The following is a 21532-nucleotide window of genomic DNA, read 5'->3' as shown; positions in this document are numbered from 1 at the left end:
TACTGATGTTTTTAAAGAACTTATTAAGTTTTTGAAAGCCACATTGAGGAGGGCATGGTAGAAAAGTACTCATGGGGGTGCCTGGGTGGCGCAGTCGGTTAAGCGTCTGACTTCAGCCAGGTCACGATCTCGCGGTCCGTGAGTTCGAGCCCCGCGTCGGGCTCTGGGCTGATGGCTCAGAGCCTGGAGCCTGTTTCCGATTCTGTGTCTCCCTCTCTCTCTGACCCTCCCCCGTTCATGCTCTCTCTCTGTCCCAAAAATAAATAAACGTTGAAAAAAAAAATTTAATTAAAAAAAGAAAAGTACTCATGTTTTTTTTTCTTAATTTAAATGGTAGTTACTTTTGGAGGCAATTTAGGAAGCTTTGTAATATCTACATTTTGTTAAATTGTGGTATAATCACATATACATACCAAAACTCACACATACATTAAATATGAATTTGCCAATAGTTTTGTTATTTCAAAACTTTCAGCAGTTGAGACTGAAGACTTAAGAGTGGAACCAAATTCAGATAACCAAAGGTATGACTTGGACAAAAGTTAGAGGTCAGGTAACAGAGAAGTCTGGAAACTAATAACCAAGCTGGAACTAGAGATCAAAATTAGACAGTCAGGGTGCCTGCGTGGCTCGTTGGTTGGGCCTAGGACTTCGGCTCAAGTCAAGATTTCACAGCTCATGGGTTCAAGCCCTACGTCAGGCTTTGGGCTGACAGCTCAGAGCCTGGAATCTGCTTCAGATTCTGTGTCTCCCTCTCTCTCTGCCTCTCCCTCATTCATGCTTTCTCTCTCTCTCTCTCTCTCTCTCTCACAGAAATAAACACTAAAAAAAAAAAAAAAAAAAAAGACAAAACACTAGACACACAGGAATTAGCAAGAGAATGCAATTGCCAAAGATTAAGACAGGTAATTACATGGAGCCCCAGGACCTATGAGAATATGAAAAATCAAAATGAAGAAGAGAGAGGCAAAACCAGATAAATGAGTACATTTCTGCTACTTCCTTCTAGAATAAAAGCCAGTTCCACAATGCGATAGTCCAGGGCCTAAATACAGAAGGTAATTCATATTTGAAAAATAATAAGTGGGTTAATCTGATTAGATGAAGAGTATACATAACATTCAAAGCTAGGATGAATATACTAGCTCAGCACTTAGGAATGGGGATCTTCTGCAGAGCCTGTAAGAGGTTGTACCCTGAGAGCTTTTGTGAGAGAAACATTTTAAATTTAAGGTAGAGAATGGATGCACATTGTCATTAGACTGCTAGAAATGTTTGTATTTCTCATAAGCTTCTAATGGATTTTTGTCTTTGTAGAAATATTTGCTTAAAGACACTCTAAGTGACCATTTTTACACATTACTTACTTCTGGGGAGGTCTAACAGACTCACTACACAGAGTGAGCTGCAAATCGACTTCTATGAATTTTCATGCACATTCAGAGGGTTTTCAGGCAAAACAAGTCTTTCCCACAGGCAAGTAAGCACCTTTGGGAATGCCAATGACAGTTCTGCATGGTTTTGGGCTTGAAATTCACATCAATTCATTTTTTGTTTAGTTCAAAAAATAAGAACTATTCTCCCCAAAGCATGAAAAGACTTAACACAAAATTGAGGTAAAGTATTAGAACATTTAGATCATAATAATGCTGACAAACTGAAAACTGAAACTGACACATATTGCTTTATATTCTCATAAAAAGATAAAGGAAAAAGTTATGAGGTTTGTAAGAACAATAGAAACATGTAAAAAATCAATTATTGATGAATTATCTACCCCCAATTATGGCTTCCATTGGTTATAAAATAATCATTGATAAGACCTTCGATACAGCTATTCAGTTTACAAAAATGAATTGGAAAAAGTCATAATATACCAGTCAACTACTAAATACTGCAGATTTTCCCACTATGCTTACCTTTACCTCTCTTTCTACACCCATTCAGGAAGCAACAACTTCTAGTGCTAAATACTTGGTACATAATAGGTAGTGGTGATTGTTTTGAAGTGGTAAATTAAGGTCAGTTCAGAGTAAAGCACACAGTCTAGATATTGTACTGGTCATGTATGATCCATAATAAATTATCCGAAGTTCAAAATATTTTTTGAATATTCCAAAAATAAATTTACTTCCTCACACTTCAAGAATCCAAAACTGAGAGAAGAAATTTCTCACTCCACCTAATAAAGCCATCCTAAATGAATATCTGCTATACACCAGGAAGGTACTAAATGTGTGCTCATGAAGATGGTTGTCAGGTTAAGAACTGATAGGGGAATTCTAGCAATAAAGGTGCAGATAACATATAAACTCAAAGGGAATAAAACTAACACATTACTTGACAAATAGCAGGCCCAGAGAAATAATTCCTCACTCAAGTTGGAGAAATCAGAAAGAAATGGGGAAAAAGGAACATTTGGAATAAAAAATCCTCTGTGACATATAAGGAAGAACTTAGCTATTTCCCTAAAAATACATAGAGGTGTCTACCTCTAACATTTATTCAAGGAATAAAAGCTTATATTGTGTCTGTTTTTTAATGATCTCAATTAAATGTAAGAAACCGTGGACCAAATGAAATAAAAGATAAGACACATGATGAAAAATGAGTTAACAGAGAAAAATAAAAATCAAGGAGACCTTCAAAAAAGCAAAATTAGTAATTGTGATTAGTAATTGATAAAAAAATTTATTAGAAAGAAAAAATAAAAGCACAGATTTTGACAGATCAAAAAGACTTACTAAATCCTAGGCAAGATTAATATAAAACAGGATAAATTAAATGTAAACTAAACAAAAATTAAATTCCAAAGTAAGATTTTATAAAACTTCAAGTAGAAATAGATTACTTTTAAGGAATAAAAAAGAGTTAGTCCTCTCTCACTGCCTCCAGAACACTGGAATTTTATTCAGAAATTGGGGAGAGAAAGATGCGGCAATTATTTTACACCCAGAAAAGATAACACAATGAAATGGCTAAGGCATACACTACTTATATATATATATATATATATATATATATATATATATATATATATAATTGAAAAATTAAAATTTTTTCTTTAGAGTATTAAAAATAAAAAAAATGAGAAACTAGAAGTATAGAGGACTATATCAACAATTTAAAATATAAAAACTTGAAAATAAGGTGTACTAGTTATGGAGCAGGTTAATAAGCTGGAACAAAAGACTTGCAAAATGCAGTAACCCACACAAGATTGCAGTCTACTTCTCTCTCATAAGAGTCAAGACAGGAAAGGCAGTCCCTGGTAGGTAGGTAGACAGTCCATAACGTTATAAGACTCAGATCCTTCTATCATCTTGCTTGGCCATCTCTTAGAATATTATCCATATATATATACATAGGGTTAAAACTGGCAAGGACAATCATTTCCACATTCTAGGCCATGGAAAATGGGAAATAGATCGTGTGGAAAACAAGTAATTTCCTTACACAATGATTTGGAAATTGCACACATCACTTTGCTTATATCCTATTGAACAAAACTTAGTCACAGGCCTCAACTACCTACAGGAGATTAGGAACTAAAGACTCTAGTTGAATAGACATGTGACCATGTAAAGCTCTGATTGCATCTGTGTGTATAAGGGAGGGTTTATTTAAAAAAAAAAAAAAAAAGATGAGAATCATATATATTGGAATTCAATTTGTTAACAGCCCTTGCCACTTATAAAAGCAAAAATTAAAAGTCTTGAAAAAGAAACAAAGCAGGGGCGCCTGGGTGGCACAGTCGGTTAAGCGTCCGACTTCAGCCAGGTCCGGTGAGTTCGAGCCCCGCGTCGGGCTCTGGGCTGATGGCTCAGAGCGTGGAGCCTATTTCCGATTCTGTGTCTCCCTCTCTCTCTGCCCCTCCCCCGTTCATGCTCTGTCTCTCTCTGTCCCAAAAATAAATAAACGTTGAAAAAAAAATTTAAGAAAAAGAAACAAAGCTTAAATCTATAACAAAATAACAAAAATAATAATTAACATTTATAACCCTATATTATATTAGGAAGTCAAAAAGAAGTGATGGAAAGGAAAATACACCAATTTTTTTATTTTCTATAGAACTCAAAAATTCATATTCTTGTCTATTTGATTAGATAAAACTTATTTTCAAGCAATTTTAAAAAAGTAACTTATTTTTGAAGTTAAAGAAGATATTTTCTTTTCAATCACTAGGAAAAGAAAAATCAGAGAAAAAAAAAACTAATACAGAGATATTCAAAATGAAAAAATAAAGATAACAGAAATAAGATCATCCTAAAAAGTTTGTACAAAAAATAACTGAACTCACCTATTAAGACAAAACCTAAAAATATTCAACTTCAGTGTTCATACCAAACATTAAGACACCAAAATACTAATAGGCAAAATCAGACCAAAGGAAAGCAAGTAGTAATATTAATTTCAATCGTAATAAAATTGAATATAATAAAGCATTAAAAAGGCAGTCATTTGTATCAACAAGCAATTTAATTCACAATCACAATGAAACAGAAGTGAACTTCCATGCTGAAGGTAGAAGACAATACAAATGGAAAAATTATTTTTGTTATAAGAATTTAAAGCAACTCTCTTTTACAGAAAAAAAAAAAAAAGACTGACCAAGATCCCATAAGGGTTTAAATAGCAAAATTAAGTTTATATTAAATAAAATGAACTTTATTCTATACAGAACACTTACAAAAATTATTATGTTGTATTTCATAAAGGTAATCCCAATAAATGCTAAGAAACACATATTACAAAGCTCATATTCTATATTTGCAAGTTAGCACTGGTAATTAACAACAAAAACCCTTAAAAAATTATCAAATCACTTGGAAATATAAAAAAGCCTTGCTCTTTTAACTCTAGGATGAACAGAAAAATCTAAACTACAGTCATAAGGTATTTTTAATTAAATGCTCTGCCTATTAAATAAAAGTAGAAATAAATGCACTCATAATTCAACTTAAGATTGTTAGGAAATAAATTCTTAAGAAAACAGGATGAGTAAAATTGTTCGCTGTATTCAATTATTTACTTAACAAGTATTTGGCAAAGGCATAGTGCTTTCCAGACACTGTAAGTAAATATGTAAATATGTAAGTACATAAACAGCTAATTATATAACAATGTTATATTGTCATTAATGCTGTAAAGAAATATATAGTAAGGGAAAAAATGAAGGATATTGGGGCACCTGGGTGGCTCAGTCAGTTAAGCATCCAACTTCAGCTCAGGTCATGATTTTGTGGTTTGTGAGTTCGAGCCCTGCATCAGACTGTGCTGACAGCTCAGAGCCTGGAGCTTGCTTCGGATTCTGTGTCTCCCTCTCTCTCTGCCCCTCTCCTACTCGTGTTCTGTCTCTCTCCCTCTCAAAAATAAATAAACATTTAAAAAAAATTTTAAAAATAAATAAAGGATATTAAGAGGTACAAACTTCCAGTTATAAAATGTCGTGAGGATAAAAAATATAGTGTAGGGAATATAGTCAATAATATTATAACTTTGTATGGTGAAAGATAACTATACATATCATGATGAGCATTTTGTGATGTAATGCTGAATCACTATGCTGTATAATTGAAATTCATATTATATGTCAACTATACTTCAATCAAAAATTTTAATATAAGGCAAAATGGGGTAGCAGAAAGTTACTTTTTTTTTTTAGATGAAAGGGTCACAGAAGGTTTCTTTGAAGAGGTGACATTTGAACAAAGACTTAAAAGAAATAAGCAAGGCAAGCAAATGTCTAGTGAGAGAGTTGATGAAAAGGTGTGGACATTTGTAAATCAGAAAACTGAGAGGTGATTCTTAGGAAAAGTAGTAAATACAACTCTGAAAAATACTGCCAAAAAGTAAAAAAGAAATCAGGCACATACAAAGACAGCTACAAGAGATTGTAACAGCAGATATAAGAGAGACTTTTATAAAATAGATGTATATATGAAACAACACACAGAATTTACATTTGCTCTGGTTATATGGTGAGGTGTTCATAATCTCCAGAATGATAAATACTGAAATATTTGTTCAGCTTTACCCTAAATCACACCTCAGTAAAAAGTCATGTGATTCCCAGCACATCCTTATCTAGCAATTTAGCTGTTTTTTCCACCTGTGCTAAAGTCTTCTCTCACTTAATAGTTATTTTCTCAAAGATGGACACATTTCATCACTTACAGAGTTACTGTTGACAAGTAGAGCACAACAAAGCCCTACTGAGATAAAGGTGCTGCACTCAGACCCAGGCTGGCTCAGTCCACATTCTTATCTCAGCAAAATTCATAATTGTAATATCATGGCTCTTAGGGGCCAATTGTGAAGAGCTAAAAGCAAAATAGAGTAAATCTAATAAATGATTATATCACATGACTATGAGTAAAAAAAACCCAGATGATATACAATTTTATAAGACAATGAATATTTCCAGGGGCACCTGGGAGGTTCAGTCGGTTAAGGCTCAGGTCATGATCTCATGGTTCGTGTGTTTGAGCCCCACGTTGAGCTCACTGCTGTCAGCATAGAACCTGCTTTGGATCCTCTGTGTCCCTCTCTTCTGCCTCTCTCCCCCCTCTCAAAACTAAATAAACACTTTTTTAAAAGCTTTTAAAAGAAAACATTCCCACCCACCAGCCAAGAACACAACTATTTTTAACAATTAAATCAATGAACAAAATACTTAGGAAATGGGATTTTACATTAGACTTTTCTGTGATTTAGGAATATTGGATAAATGTTCAAAGAAGCCCCACTTTAAAGAGAATGCCAAGGAACTGCCAAATATCCACTCTGGGGCTTATTAAAAGAAATTAAAATCAGATCTGATTCTTTTACTTCAATCTATCCACCTCAGGCTGGATTTAAAGAGAAAACAATGCAAAAGAAAGTTATTGTAATAGAGAATTGATCTGAGATATGAGTTGTCAGCCTAGGGAGAAGAGTATTATGGCTTTTCCCTCTATTTCCTCATTTCAATCTAATTGAGGATAATCTCCAAGAGAATCGGTCACAGAGATCAGGAGTGGCTGAAAGAAGAGGAGAGTGGCATCCCTTTCTCTGTCTGGATACTTAGTGTGGAATACATGGCCCCTGGAATATATGGCTAATACAATATGGATTAGGATATGAGAGGTCCTGGGAAAAGTTGACACATATTCCCTGTAGCTACTTTGAGCAGATGGCAAGAGTAGGACACAGAGAGAGAATAGCAGAGTGGTGCCTTTACTTGCACCATTTAGATAGAGTAAGTGCCACAGTCTTAAAGGTGTCTTGGAAAAGGGAAGCCAAAAACCCTACTATTAGAGACTTCAGGTGTATTGGTAGGGTGGCAAAGAAGTCCTTGCAGTGCTCCAAAGAACAAACACCTGCAGCCTGGTGTCTGCAAAGACATCAGTGACAATAATAGTTAAGTTCTAAGACTTCTGCTACTTCCTCTAATCCCCCCTGCATCCTATTCCAACCCTGTGGGAGCCAAGAGCAACAGACAGAGGGAAAGGAGAGGAAAAAACAGCAGACAGCATGAAATCACACCTTGCCTTGGTTCTTGCTGCTAGTGTCTAGCCACAGGCCATGCCCAGGATTGGGCTCTAGGGAGCGGTCAGAGGGGGAAAAGCTTTAAATTGGAGATACAATTAGGTTGAGTGGTATATTTGAAAGCCTAAAACAGTAGTAACAACTTCAGAAGAAGCCTGTTCTTATATCTGTGAGTGACAAAAAGCCATGGGATCTGACAGAGGTGCTCGCAAAAGGGGAAATGGAGACCTTTAGAGTGTCATAGAGTCCTGGTCCAAACCACTATCATCTTCTTGTTGGATTTTTTGCAATCCGTTTTTTTAATAGCTTTTGTCTTTGCCCTCCTTCAGTCTATTCTCAACACAGAAGCCAGACTGATCGTGCAAACATTGTATCAATCAACTTTTGCTAAAATAATAGTGGGAAGAAGGGGTGTGGGAGTTTGATTCTAAATTAAATGAATAAATAAAATAAGCATTTTATAATGCTACTGTATATTTCTCAGTGTCTAAATGGTATTATTAATGGGGTTGATATATGTGGTAGCTATTCTGCATAGATAGTCCCGCAATGAACCATGCCTCCCACTAGGTCTTTCCTTCTCTAGGTCTGTCCCAAATTGAATTTAATGTTGGTGGTCACAAATGTAAACTGAGACCAATTAGCATGTTTGGGAGTGTGTGTGTGTGTGTGTGTGTGTGTGTGTGTGTGTCTGTGTGTCTGTGTGTCTGTGTGTGTGTATCTGTGTACCTTTTTTTTCAACTGTATTTCCAGCTCCTAGAGTAGTGCCTTGCACATAGTACAGTAGGAACAGTTGACTAAATAAAATGAACATTTGATAAGATCCCATTGTATGCTTTTCAGATCTAGTAATGCTACTAAGAGATGATATGAATACTTGGTTTTGTCCGAGTATGACCCTACAGTGTACCATATGAATCCCTTTTAGATAAGTCCAGTGGCCTTCTATATTAAATGTGAGCTGGCTATTGTAACCAATAGACTGTGGTGGAAGGGATTCTATGTGCCTTCCGAGGCTAGATCAGAAGAAATCTTATAGTTTCTGCCATGGTCTTTTATGACACTCATTCTGGTGGAAGCCAGCCAACAGTAGTACAGTGTCTGACACTTCTGAGACCCACACACTGTGAAGGTCAACCTGTCATTGTAGAGAGACTGCATGAAAAAAGAGATAGATGACAGGCCAGTCCCAAGTGTTAACAGTCTTCCCAGCTGAGGTGACAGGTATAGGAGTGAAGAGACCATTTTGTACATCCATCCCATTCAAGCCTTCACATGATTTCAGCGTGAACATTACCCAGCTGCAATCTCATGAGAGTCCCTAAGGAATAAGTGGCCAGATGAGACCAGCCAACCCACAAAATTGTGAGAGATAATAATTGTTACTTTAGGCTACTAAGTTTTAGGGTGGTTTGTTCACAGCAATAGATAACCAGAACAACTTAACTATGAAACAAGAAAACGAGAATGTTATACTGAAGATTAAAAATCCTAAGGAATCACATCCATATATCAGTGTCTAAATATTCCCCACCAGGAAGAGTAGAGATTTTTGAAGAATTAGCTGATCCCAGAGCTCAGAAAGAAATGTACAAAATGCATTTGAAACATCTTATCCTGAAAACAATAAATTATCAAAGACAACTACTAGAACTGTGACATAAGTATTCAAGAGCCAGCTAGACAGAGGTACCACTGTTCACAAATGGGACAAATGGAGCAAAAATAATATTGACTATAACAGTTTGAAACTTTTAATATGTTAAAATTCTGGATGCTTTTTAAAAAAGGAACTAATTGGTCAACATTTGAGGATGTTAAAGAAATAAATCATTATTCTGAAAACAAGTATATAAAGAGAAAAAAGTGAAAATAAGAAGAAAACACCAGGGTGCCTGGGTGGCTCAGTCAGTTGTGTTCAACTTCGGCTCAGATTAGGATCTTGCGGTCCATTATTTCAAGCCCCACATCAGGTTCTGTGCTGACAGCTCAGAGCCTGGAGCCTGCTTTGGATTGTGTGTCTCCCTCTCTCTCTGCCCCTCCCCTGCTCATGCTCTGACTCTCTCTGTCTTTCTCTCTCAAAAATAAACATTAATTTCTTTTTAAAAAAAGAAGAAGAAAACACCTATAGCAGTGTGCATAATGAAACTTAACCTCAGAACCTCCAGAGTTTAGCACAACTCCCAGGATTCGGTAGCCAATTAGTAAATGTTTTTTTAAGTGACAGCAAAGAGGAATGATGTCAAGATGACAGAATAGGAAGTTTCTACTCTCTTTCCCCGCCTGGACACACTAATTCAACAATGCACAGCCCAATTTTCTTCATGAGAAATTCAGAAACCAGTTGAGAGGCTTCTAGCAAGCATAAAAACAGGGCCTGGGTGGTTCAGTTGATTGAACATGGGACTTTGGTTCAGGTCATGATCTCAAAGTTTGTGAGTTCAATTCCCACATCAGGCTTTGCACTGGTAGTGTGAAGCCTGCTTGGGATTCTCTCTCTCCCTCTTTCTGTACCTTCCCCTCTTGCACATGCTCTCTCTCTTTCTCAAAATAAAATAAAAAAAAAAAAAACTTTTTTAAAAAACTCATTGAGTTTATGATTCCCTCTCATTATAAGTGCCCCCCACCTCCAAAACAGTGCCACACAATCAGGAGGAAATCCCTAGCTCCCAGATTCTCTCTGGGAAGGGAAGGAAAGGATTGAACCATAAATCCATAGATCTATTTCTAGAGACTACCTAAGAAACTTGTTTCTGCCTTGCCTGAATCTGAGCAATGACAGGAAAGGTCTCAAGGTTGAGAGTTTCTGAGAACAAAGGAAGCAATTTAGAATAGCCCGTACACACCCATATAATTCAGCCCTAAGCAAATGAGTGAAAAAAACACCAGTCTCAACTTCCCCTTGGAGAAAGAAAGAGTTGGAGTCAACATTCTAACTTGCCCAGGTGCTATCCAAGGCACTGGCTTCTACCTTGCCTGTCACTGGTCACTGCCAAGACCCAGAATACTTTAGACAATTGAGGGGCACTAACAATAAAGGTAAGACTTGGGCCAACATAATAAAGACTATATAGGGGCACCTGTGTGGCTCAGTGCATTTTAATATTTAATATTTATAAACATACACACATATATACAGACATATATATATATATGTGCACACATATGTGGGTATGTACATAGACAAACACACAAAGATAGTTTTTTTCCCTTTAGAAAAAATAAGCAAAATATAAAGAAAATCAGAAGGAAAATATAACCCAATAATAAATATTGCCTTTAAGGAATAAATAAAATATGTAAAAATATTTAAAATATTAAAGAAGGTTATCTTTGACAGATCAGGAAAACACTGATAAACCACCACCTAGATGACATCCAGTTATCAAATTTCAAGGGTGTTGTTGGGCTGTTTGATATCATCTAAGAAGGACCACAGACTAGAAAATATTCTTTTATTAAATGATAGAGGAGATCATATATTTATGTTTTGTTTTTATATTGTGAATTGTTTTATAACATCAAGATACAGTACTAGTACAGTACTAAAGATACAGTACTAATATACATTTGGAATCTTATGAAATATATTTAATAGAACTCTTTTGTTAACAAAAGGAAGAAGACCAGAGTAGCATAAATTTTTAAAAGGGACTTTACCATAAGAATATAAAAGTATCTCAAAGACATAGATGCAGCTGGGCCTCAGAAAAAACAGAACTAGTAGTTCAAATGCCATCATGGCTCTTTCCCCATCTTTTACCACACTCATTTGAAAACAGCTCTAGTCTTCTTTCTATCTCTATACCCAGGCATTCTCTGCTTTTATATAATCCATAGGGCAGAAAATATGACTAACAATGAAGTCTAGTGTTGAAATTCAAAAGGCCAGCCAGAATACTACCAAAACTTGATAGCTTAATTTCAGAGAGGTTCTGACTGGGCCAGCATGATGCATAGAGATGGCCAGGAGTCCAGTTAACATGGCTACTCTCACTTTAGCCATGTAGACAGAGTTAGCAGGGAATAAGAGTACTCCAAGATAACTCAGAGGGGCAAACAATCCCACGAGTTTCCACTTCAAAGAAAATATGCCTAATATAGAGATAGTTTGAAGCATTCCAAACACGGAAGAATGCAATGTGATTTGACAACTTCTAGTTAGGTTTTATTGCTATTGTTTAAGTAAATGTTGTATTTACTGTTGGTGAATTAAAAAGAAAAGATATTAGAAACCATAGCGAGTGTTTAACTTAATGTCTGTTCTTTTTGCCAATGTGCCTTAGAAAGTAAAATAATTAGTCCAGAAATAAGAAATCAAGCTAACAAATATATGCTAAATGAGACAATCATCTAGCACTGTGAATAGGAAAAAGATGTGACTCTTACTATGGGAAAAACATTGAAACAATCAATCCATACAAAATAGCAATAAGGAAAAGAAAATGAGATACTGTAATATTCTTAGCTAAAGAAAAATAGGAAAACAAAATGGGGCAGAGTATTCTCTGATAAAGTGTCTGTTTTCATTTGGAAATTAGGTGCGGAACTGATCACCATAATACAAAAAATCATGGGCTCAGTAAAGTGAATATATGTTCCAATCCAAGCACAAAACTACTGACATTGCTTTGATACATTTGGATGAAAAGAACTTAATACTTCTTAGTGACCTGATATTTAATGAATGAACAAATAGAGTTTCTACACTGGAATTACATTCATAAACAAGAAAGCATAAAAAAAAATTCATTAACTACCAGCAAGGAAGTGTTGCAGCCAGCAATATTATTCCTTGTAAAGTACAATATATTGAACAGATTACTGTGGAAGACCAAGTGGGGAAAAAATGTTAGCAGTTGTTATAGCAGACTAATATTATTTCTTTGAAAACTTAACCAATACTTCTGAGAAGTAGCATTCAGCAGTGAGATTCTAATAGTCATGTATGACATTCATTTATGGAATGAAATGATTATTCCTTTACTCTAAATAATTTAATATCATATTACCTTCCTTTCATTAAAACAACCAAATTCAAATATCTTTCTCAGGAATCTTTTGATTATAAGTCCTCTGCTATTTCAAAAAGAAAGAATTATTTTTTTCTCACAATTCTTGATTGGTTAATATGCATACAGGAATGTGTAATGCTCACTATAATACATTAAGTCCTTACAGCCCTTATTTTCCATCCACATTTATATTCATTGCCTAGGCATCTATATGGGGTATGTTCTAAGACACAGAAATCTCTATGCCACTTATTCTATGAAACCAATCACTGCACTTAAAAAGACTGTATTATTTCAAAACTTTAAACAGAATGCCTACATTTTTATTTTTTAAATATTTAATGCAAAAGTCTATTTTGTGATGGTAAAATATCTTTTTTTATATTTTAGTTAATATACATTGCAATATTTGTTTCTGAATTGGAATTCAGTGATTGTGATTCACCACTTACATACAACACCCAGTGTTCATCATAACAAGTGCCCTACTTTTTTTTCATATTCATTTATTTATTTCTGAGAGAGAGAGAGTGAGCCACGCAGGGGCAGAGAGAGAATCTAGAGCAGGCTCCACACTGTCAGTACAGAGCCTGATGTGGGGCTTGAACTCACAAACCAAGATCATAACTGGAGCTGAGATCATGACCAGAGCCAAAGTCGAGTCAGATGCTGAACCAACTGAGTAACCCAGGCATCTCACAAGTGCCCTTCTTAATACCCATCACCCATCTAGCCCATCTCCTAACCACGTCCTCCATCAACCCTCAGTTTGCTCTTTATTATTAAGAGTCTTTTGTGGTTTGCTTCTCTTTTTTCTCTTCCCCCCTTCTCATATGTTCTTCTGTTTTGTTTCTTAAATACCACATGCCAGTGAAATTGATATGATATTTGCCTTTCTCTGATTGACTTATTTCTCTTAGCATAATACATCCTAGCTCCATCCACGTTGTTTCAAATGGCAAGATTTTTTTTTGATGGCTGAGTAAAATTCCATTATATATATATATATATATATATATATATATATATATATATATATATATGTATATCACATTCTCTTTATCCATTCATCAGTCAATGGACACATGGGCTCTCTCCATAGTTTGGCTATTATTGATAATGCTGCTAAAACACTGCGGGGCATGTACCCATTCAAATCTGTATATTTATATCCTTCAGGTAAAATGTAATAGTGCAACTGCCGGATCATAGGGTAGTTCTATTTTTAGTTTTTGAAGAAACTCCATACTGTTCTCCACAGTGGCTGCCCCAGTTTGCATTCCCACCAGAAGTGCAAGAGGTTTCTTTCTTTGCATCCTTGCCAACACCTGTTGCTTATTCTGTTGTTAATTTTAGCCCTTCTGACAGGTATAAGACGGTATCTCATCATGGTTTTGATTTATATTTACCTAATGATAAGTGATATTGAGCATCTTTTCATGTGTCTATTAGCCATCTGGATGTCTTCTTTGGAAAAGTGTCTATTCATGTCTTCTGCCCATTTCTTACCTGGATGATTAATTTCGGAGGTGTTGAGTTTGATAAGTTCTTTATAGATTTTGGATACTAACCTTTTATCTGATATGTCATTTGCAAATATCTTCTCTTATCCCATAGGTTGTCTTTTAGTTTTGTTGATTGTTTCCTTTGCTGTGAAGAAGTTCGTATCTTGATGAAGTCCCAATAGTTCATTTTTGCTTTAATTTCCCTTGCCTCTGGAGACAAGCCTGGTAAGAATTTGCTCTGGTTGAGGTCAAAGAGGTTGATGGCTGTGTTCTCCTCTAGGATTTAGATGGTTTCCTGTCTCAAATTTAAGACTTTAATTCATTTTTAATTTATTTGTGTGTATGATATAAGAAAGTGGGCCAGTTTCATTCTTCTCCATGTTGCTGTCCAATTTTCCCAATCCCATTTGTTGTAGACACTGCCTTTTTTCATTGGCTAGTCTTTCCTGCTTTGTCAAAAATGAGTTGACCATATAGCTGTGGGTAATTTCTGGGTTTTCTATTATGTCCCGTTGATCCATGTGTCAGTGTTTGTACCAGTACCGTACTGTCTTGATGACTACAGTTTTGTAATATAGCTTGAAATCCAGAATCATGATGAGTCCAGTTTTTTTCTTTTTCACAATTACTTGGGCTACTTGGGGTCTTGTGAGGTTCCATACAAATTTTAGGATTGTTTGTGCTAGTTCTGCAAAGAATGCTGGTGGTATTTTGATAGAGATTGCATTAAATGTGTAGATTGCTTTGGATAGTACAGATATTTTTAAATGTTTGTTCTTCCAATCCATGAGCATAAAATGTTTTTCCATTTCTTGTCCCTTCTTCAACTTCTTTCATAAGTATTCTTTAGTTTTCAGAGTACAGTTCTTTTACCTCTTTAGTTAGGTTTATTCCTAGGTATCTTATTGATTTAGTGGCTATTGTAAATGGGATTTATTCCTTAATTTCTTTTTCTGATGCTTCTTTATTGATGTATAGAAATGCAACAAATGTCTGCACATTGGTCTAATATCTTAAAACTTTGCTGAATTCTTGTATTTGTTCCGGTGAATTTGGTGGAGTCTTTTGGGTTTTCTGCATAGAAAGTAGCATGTCATCTGCAAATAGTAAAAGTTTTGACTTTTCCCTTTATTTCTTTTTATTGTCTGATTGCTGAGGCTAAGAGTTCCAGTACTATGTTAAATAGTAATGGTGAGTGTGGGCATCCTTGTGTTGTTCCTGACCATATGGGAAAGGCTCTGTTTTTTCCCCATTGAGGATGATATTAGCTGTGGGCCTTTCATATATGGCCTTTATGATGTTGAGGTATGTTCCATCTATCCCTACTTTGTTGAGGATTTTTTATCAAGAATGGATGCTGTGTTTTGTCACATGCTTTTTCTGCATCTATTAAGAGAATCACATGGCTCTTATCCTTTCTTTTATAATGTGGTATATCACATTGATTGATTTGTGAATATTGAATCAGCCCTTCAGCCCAGGAATAAATCCCACTTGATGATGGTGAATAATTCTTTTAATGTACTTTTGGATTCAATTTGCTAGTATCTTGTTGAGAATTTTTGCATACAGTTTCATCAGGGATATTAGCCTATAATTCTTCTTTTTAGTGGGGCACTTTTCTGGTTTTGGAATCAAGGTTATACTGGCTTCATGAAATGAGTTTGGAAGTTTTCCTTCCATTTCTACTTTTTGGAACAGTTTGAGAATAGGTATTAACTCTAAATGTCTGGTAGAATTTCCCTGGGAAGCCATCTGGCCCAGGACTCATGTTTGCTAGGAGATTTTTGATTACTGATTCATGTTTTTTTCTGGTTATAGGTCTGTCCAAATTTTCTATTTATTCCTGTTTCAGTTTTGGTAGTTTGTGAGTTTCTAAGTATTTGTCCATTTTTCCAGATTACCCAGTTTGTTGGCATATAATTTTTCATAGTATTCTCTTATATTTTTTTTTGTATTTCTGCAGTGTTGATTGTGATCTTTCCTCTTTCATTTATGACTTTATCTATTTGGATCCTTTCCCTTTTCTTTTTGATAAGTCTGGCTAGAGGTTTATTAGTTTTTTTTTTATTCTTCCAATGAACCAGTTATTAGTTTCTTTGATCTGTCCTACTGTTTTTTGTTTGTTTCTATAATGTTCATTTCTGCTCTAATCTTTATTATTTCCCTTCTTCTGCTGGCTTTAGGCTTTATTTGATGTTCCTTTTCTAGCTCTTCTAGGTGTAAGGCTAGATTGTGTATTTGGGAACTTTCATGCTTCTTGAGATAGTCCTGAATTGCAATATACTTGTGTTGTCATTTTCATTTGCTTCCCTATATTTTTTAACTTCTTCTTTAATTTCCTGGTTAACCTATTTATTCTTTAGTAGGATGTTCTTTAACCTCAATGTGAGGGCTTTCCATATTTCTTCTTGTGGTAGACTTCAAGTTTCATAGCGTTGTGATCTGAAAATATGCATGGTATGATCTCAATCTTTTTGTACTTGTTGAGGGCTTATTTGTGATCCAGTATGTGATCCATTCTGGAGAATGATCCATGTGCACTTGAGAAGAATTTGTATTCTTCTGCTTTAGAATGAAATGTTCTGAATACATCTGTTAATTCCATCTGTCCAGTGTGTCATTCAAAGCCTTTGTTCCCTTGTTGATTTTCTGCTTAGATGATCTATTGGTATAAGTAAAGTGTCAAAGTCCCCTACTATTATTGTATTATTGTCAAAGCCCTTTGTTATGTTTGTTATTAATTGATTTATATATTTGGGTTATTTCAAGTTGGGGGCATAAATATTTACAATTGTTAGATCTTGGTGGATAGACCCCTTAATTATGATATAATGCCCTTCTTCACCTCTTGTTATAGTCTTTAGTTTAAAATCTAGTTTGTCTGATATAAGTATGGCTACTTCAGCTTTCTTTTGACATCCATTAGCGTGATAGATGGTTCTCAATTCCCTCACTTTTAATCTTCAGGTGTCTTTAGATCTAACATGAGTCTCTTATAAACAGCATACAGATGGATCTTGTTTTTTGTTTTGGGGTTTTTTTTATCCATTCTAATACCCTATGTGTTTTTATTGGAGCAATTTTATCATTTACATTCAGAGTGATTATTGAAAGATATGAATTTAGTGCCATTGTGGTACCTGTAAAGTTTGTGTTTCTGGTGATGTTCTCTGGTCCTTTGTAGTCTTTGTTGCTTTGCTATTTTTTTTTCTCTCCACTCACAGTCTCCCTTAACATTTCTTGCAGGGCTGGTATAGAGGTCATGGTCTCCTTTAGTTTTTGTTTGTCTAGAAAAATCTTTATTTCTTCTTCTATTCTGAATGACAGAATAGAATAATAATGGATAATGAGTTCTTGGCTGTATATTTTCCCCCTCAGCATTTTGTATATCTCATGTCACTCCCTTCTGGCCTGTCAGGTTTCTGTGACCGATCTGTTGCAAACCTGATTTGTTCTCCCTTGTTGGTTAGAGATTTCTTTTCTCTTTCTGTTTTCAGGATTCTTTCCTTAAGTCTATAAGTAGTAAAATTTTTACTATAAGTAAAAATTTTTACTATGATATGTCTTGGTGTTCATCAGCTTTCATTGAATTTGATGGGAGTTCTCTGTCCTTCCTGGATTTTGATGTTTGTCTCCTTCCCCAGATTAGGGAAGTTCTCAGCTATAATTTGTTCAAATAAACATTCTGCCCCCTTTTCCATCTCTTCTTCCCCTGGAACTCCTATGATATGGATACTGTTTCATTTTATGGAATTACTAAGTTCTCTAAATACCTCCTTGTGATCTAATACTTTTCTTTTCCTCTTCTTTTCAGATTCATTATTTTCCATAATTTTATCTCCTATATCCCCCATTTCTGCTCTGCTTCTTCAATCTTCATTGTGACTGTATCCAATGCTATATTGGTTATAGCATTTTTTTTATTTCAGCTTGAATGGTTTTTAGTTCTTCTATCTCTGCAACAAGGGATTCTCTAGTGTCTTCTATGTTTTTCTCAATCCCAGTTAGTAGTCTTATGACGGTTTTTCTAAATTCTTGTTCAGGTGTCATTTTGAAGCACTCAATTTCCAGTACACTTGGTGCATGGGGGCTGTTGGCTGTGCTGGTCTTCTGGAGGAGAGGCCTGATGCATCAGCTGAGAGTCAGTCTTGCTCCAGTAAATAAGCAGTTGCCAGACAGAGGGGAGTGGGGTTTGGAGTAAGCAGATCCCATCTCCCCTGGGAGTACTATGTTGCTCTATGAAGGTCCACCATGTTGGTGTTGGGGGAGAAATGGCACCATCCCAATCTTTTGTTCCCAGACAGGCAACTCACACCACTTGCTGTTCAGGCAGCCCTTACAGAATAGCGAGGGAAGTCAACTTGCCCTGCATCACAGTTCCTCTGCATTTTTCCCGTCATATACGGCTGGGATTCAAAACTCAAAAGTTTTTGTTTGCTTGTTTGTTTGTTTGTTTTTTAATGATTTTTTATAGGTTATTTATTTTGAAAGAGAGAGAGAGCCCATGCACATTGTTTTAACAAACAAATCAAAGCACACCTAGTTAGAGAGAGAGAGAGAGAGAGAGAGAGCGCCTGCCAAGCAGGCTCCACACTGTGTCACACAGAGCCCAATGTGCAACTTGAACTCATGAACTGTGAGATCATGACCTCAGCTGAAATCAAGAGTCGGATGTTTAACCAACTGAACCACCCAGGCACCCCCAAAACTCTAAGTTTTAAAGGACCCAGCACCATGTGGACCTGCCCCCTCCTCCAGAATAGAGCCTCTCCATACTGTGTCTGATATCCTTTATCCCAGAAAAACAGTCCCATGCCTGTGCAGTGCATGGAATCTATCTGTAGCACCACAAAAAGCAGTGACCAGGTTATCTGCTCTCTGGGTGCACCTCTGTCCCCTGCTGATGAAAGGCCTTTTGCTGGTGCCTATAGGCTCTTTTGTCCTTGGAGAGCAATACATCCTCTTCCAAAAGTACTCCAGGAAGGGAAATGTTCTCTCCCAGTGCACCCTGGAGATCCCTACACCACGCTATGCACTACAGGCCAGCTCCTTCCTCCCCAGAAGTGCGCACACAGCTCCACTCTAGAGAAAGTCATGCACCTCCAAAACCTCAGAGTTTGAGCTCCAAACACTGTTTGCAAAAAAACACTGTCACACTCAGTACTTCTTGCTCTCCAGTCCTTGGTTCAGAGAGGTTTTCCTCTTGTGGAAACCTGATGCCACACTCTCAGCCCCTCTCTCTTTCTCTCCCTTTTGTCTTTCCATGGGACCCTTTCCCTCCTCTGTATAGCATCATAGTTTTTCATTCCCCCAATTTACTTCCACACACCTCGCATCTGCCAAGTTGTCTCCCTCCAATTGTGGAAATACTTTTTCCAGTCCACAGATCGATTTCCTGGGCATTTCAAGTGATCTGATCTCAATACAGTTGTATCAGAGGGAAGAATAAAGCCCAGGGTCCCCTGCTTCTCCACCATCTTAACTCCTCCAAAGGTAAAGTATCTTAAACATGGTAAGTACTCAGATATTCTTGTAATGTCATTGAAATTAAACTTGTCAAAAGCAGATATTTGGGGACATATTATTTTCCAGCTCAAGTTATGGAAAACTGTATTCTAACTGGTCTTGCCACTGCAAGATTTTTTTTTAATTGAGGCTCTTTGAAACAATATTAATATTAGTAACTTGAAATCACATGGAATCCTTAACTGCCATCCTGATATGAAGGCAAAATGTTCATTTCCTTTCATATATTTTACCTATGAGCCTCTATAACACTTTAATGCACTTTTCATTGTTTTAATAACAATATAAATACAACTTACTCTTACTTTTGCAACACTACTCTGATAAGATTTTGCAAGATTTTATTAGTATTTTGTCGTCTCTAATGATTTTACTCTTGTTCTGAACTGAAATATCTTATAATTACAAAATTGACACAGTGTATTTTTGGGTGATAATTGCTAATTATATGTCCTACTTGAAAAAGATTCTAATTAAACTCAGGATAAAAGCAGGCAACGAAATCATGAGATTCTTTCTGTAAAGAAACATTTCTATAAAATGTTAAGTACAATAGTCATGAAATGAAATCTCCATTTGATAATTGTAGTACATTGGGTATATTCTAGGGCACTTTAGTTAAAAACATATCTGATACCTGTAAAGATGACATTTTAACATACCACTGAATCTCTTGGAAAAAAAAAATACTACTGGCTATGATAAGAACTCTCTGTTTTTCTTTCTTTTCTTTAAGTCTTTCTTTTTTTCTGTTTCTTTCTGTTTCTTTCTTTCTTTCTTTCTTTCATTTCTTTCTTTCTTTCTTTCATTTTTTCTTTCTTTCTTTCTTTCTTTCTTTCTTTCTTTCTTTCTTTCTTTGTTCTGTCTCATTATAAACACTACAGGGAAGTGCCTAGACCACATACATATCAACATGCACATGTTTAATAGCAGTAAATGTTTCTTACTAGTAATTTCCACCAAGCCAGGAATATGAATGATTGGATTTTCCAGCAGCAACACTGGATGCTAGAAAAAATAGAGCAATGTGTTCACAAGTCACAAGAAAAAATCAAGTGGCTAAAAATATAACTTTTCAGGTAGATTTTCTTAAGCTACTAAAGGATATATTACACTAAAATGAATAAAGAAAGAAAGAATACACAGGATCTGGGAAAAGGATCCAACAGCAGAAAGAGGTAAAGGAATTTGTATGAACTTGTCAAAAGGATGTCCCAAGATAAGAGCTATGCAGAAAGCCTACAGTACAGCCATCATGGAACAGAAGATGTAAAGTTTCAGAAAAACATGCTTTTAATAAAAAATAAATAAAAGATAGTGGTGCAGTTACTGGCATATTATCTTAGAAGTTTGACTACTTTGAAAATTATATTCATAAATATTTTATAGAACTGTTAGAGGGTATAGAAAGCCTCAGATTTTGACTTAAATAAAAGTAGATAAATGGGGGAAAAAAGGCAATTGTCAACTTCAAAGGGGAAAGGTTCTAACAACAAATTGTATTCATGTTATAATACCTGGGCTCAGCAGTGAAAAAGATCCACATACACACTTTCATAGTAATGAAAAACAAAAAAAAAAAAATAGGTTTAACCAAAAATTGTGATATTATATTGGGGAGCAGAATAAAGAAAAGAATTGGGGAAAGAATAAAGAGAAGGAATCTTCATCTATTTTGAGAAGAAGCCTATAGCGGCACCTGGGTGGCTCAGTCAGTTAAACGTCTGACTCTTGATTTCAGCTCAGGTCATGATTTCATGGTTAGTGGGTTTGGGCCACACATTGGGCTACATGCTGTCTGTGTGGAGCCTGCTTGGGATTATCTCTCTCCTCTCCCCTGCTCTCTCTCACTCTCTCTCTCTCAAAATAAATAAATAAACTTAAAAAAATAAATAAAATGTTAAGAAGCCAGTAGACATTGCTGAAAAAGTAAAGAATCAAAAGAATAGTTTG

The sequence above is a fragment of the Leopardus geoffroyi genome, chromosome B1 (genome assembly GCF_018350155.1).
Source record: "Leopardus geoffroyi isolate Oge1 chromosome B1, O.geoffroyi_Oge1_pat1.0, whole genome shotgun sequence".
Classification (NCBI taxonomy): domain Eukaryota; kingdom Metazoa; phylum Chordata; class Mammalia; order Carnivora; family Felidae; genus Leopardus; species Leopardus geoffroyi.
This window is presented reverse-complemented; position numbering follows the sequence as displayed.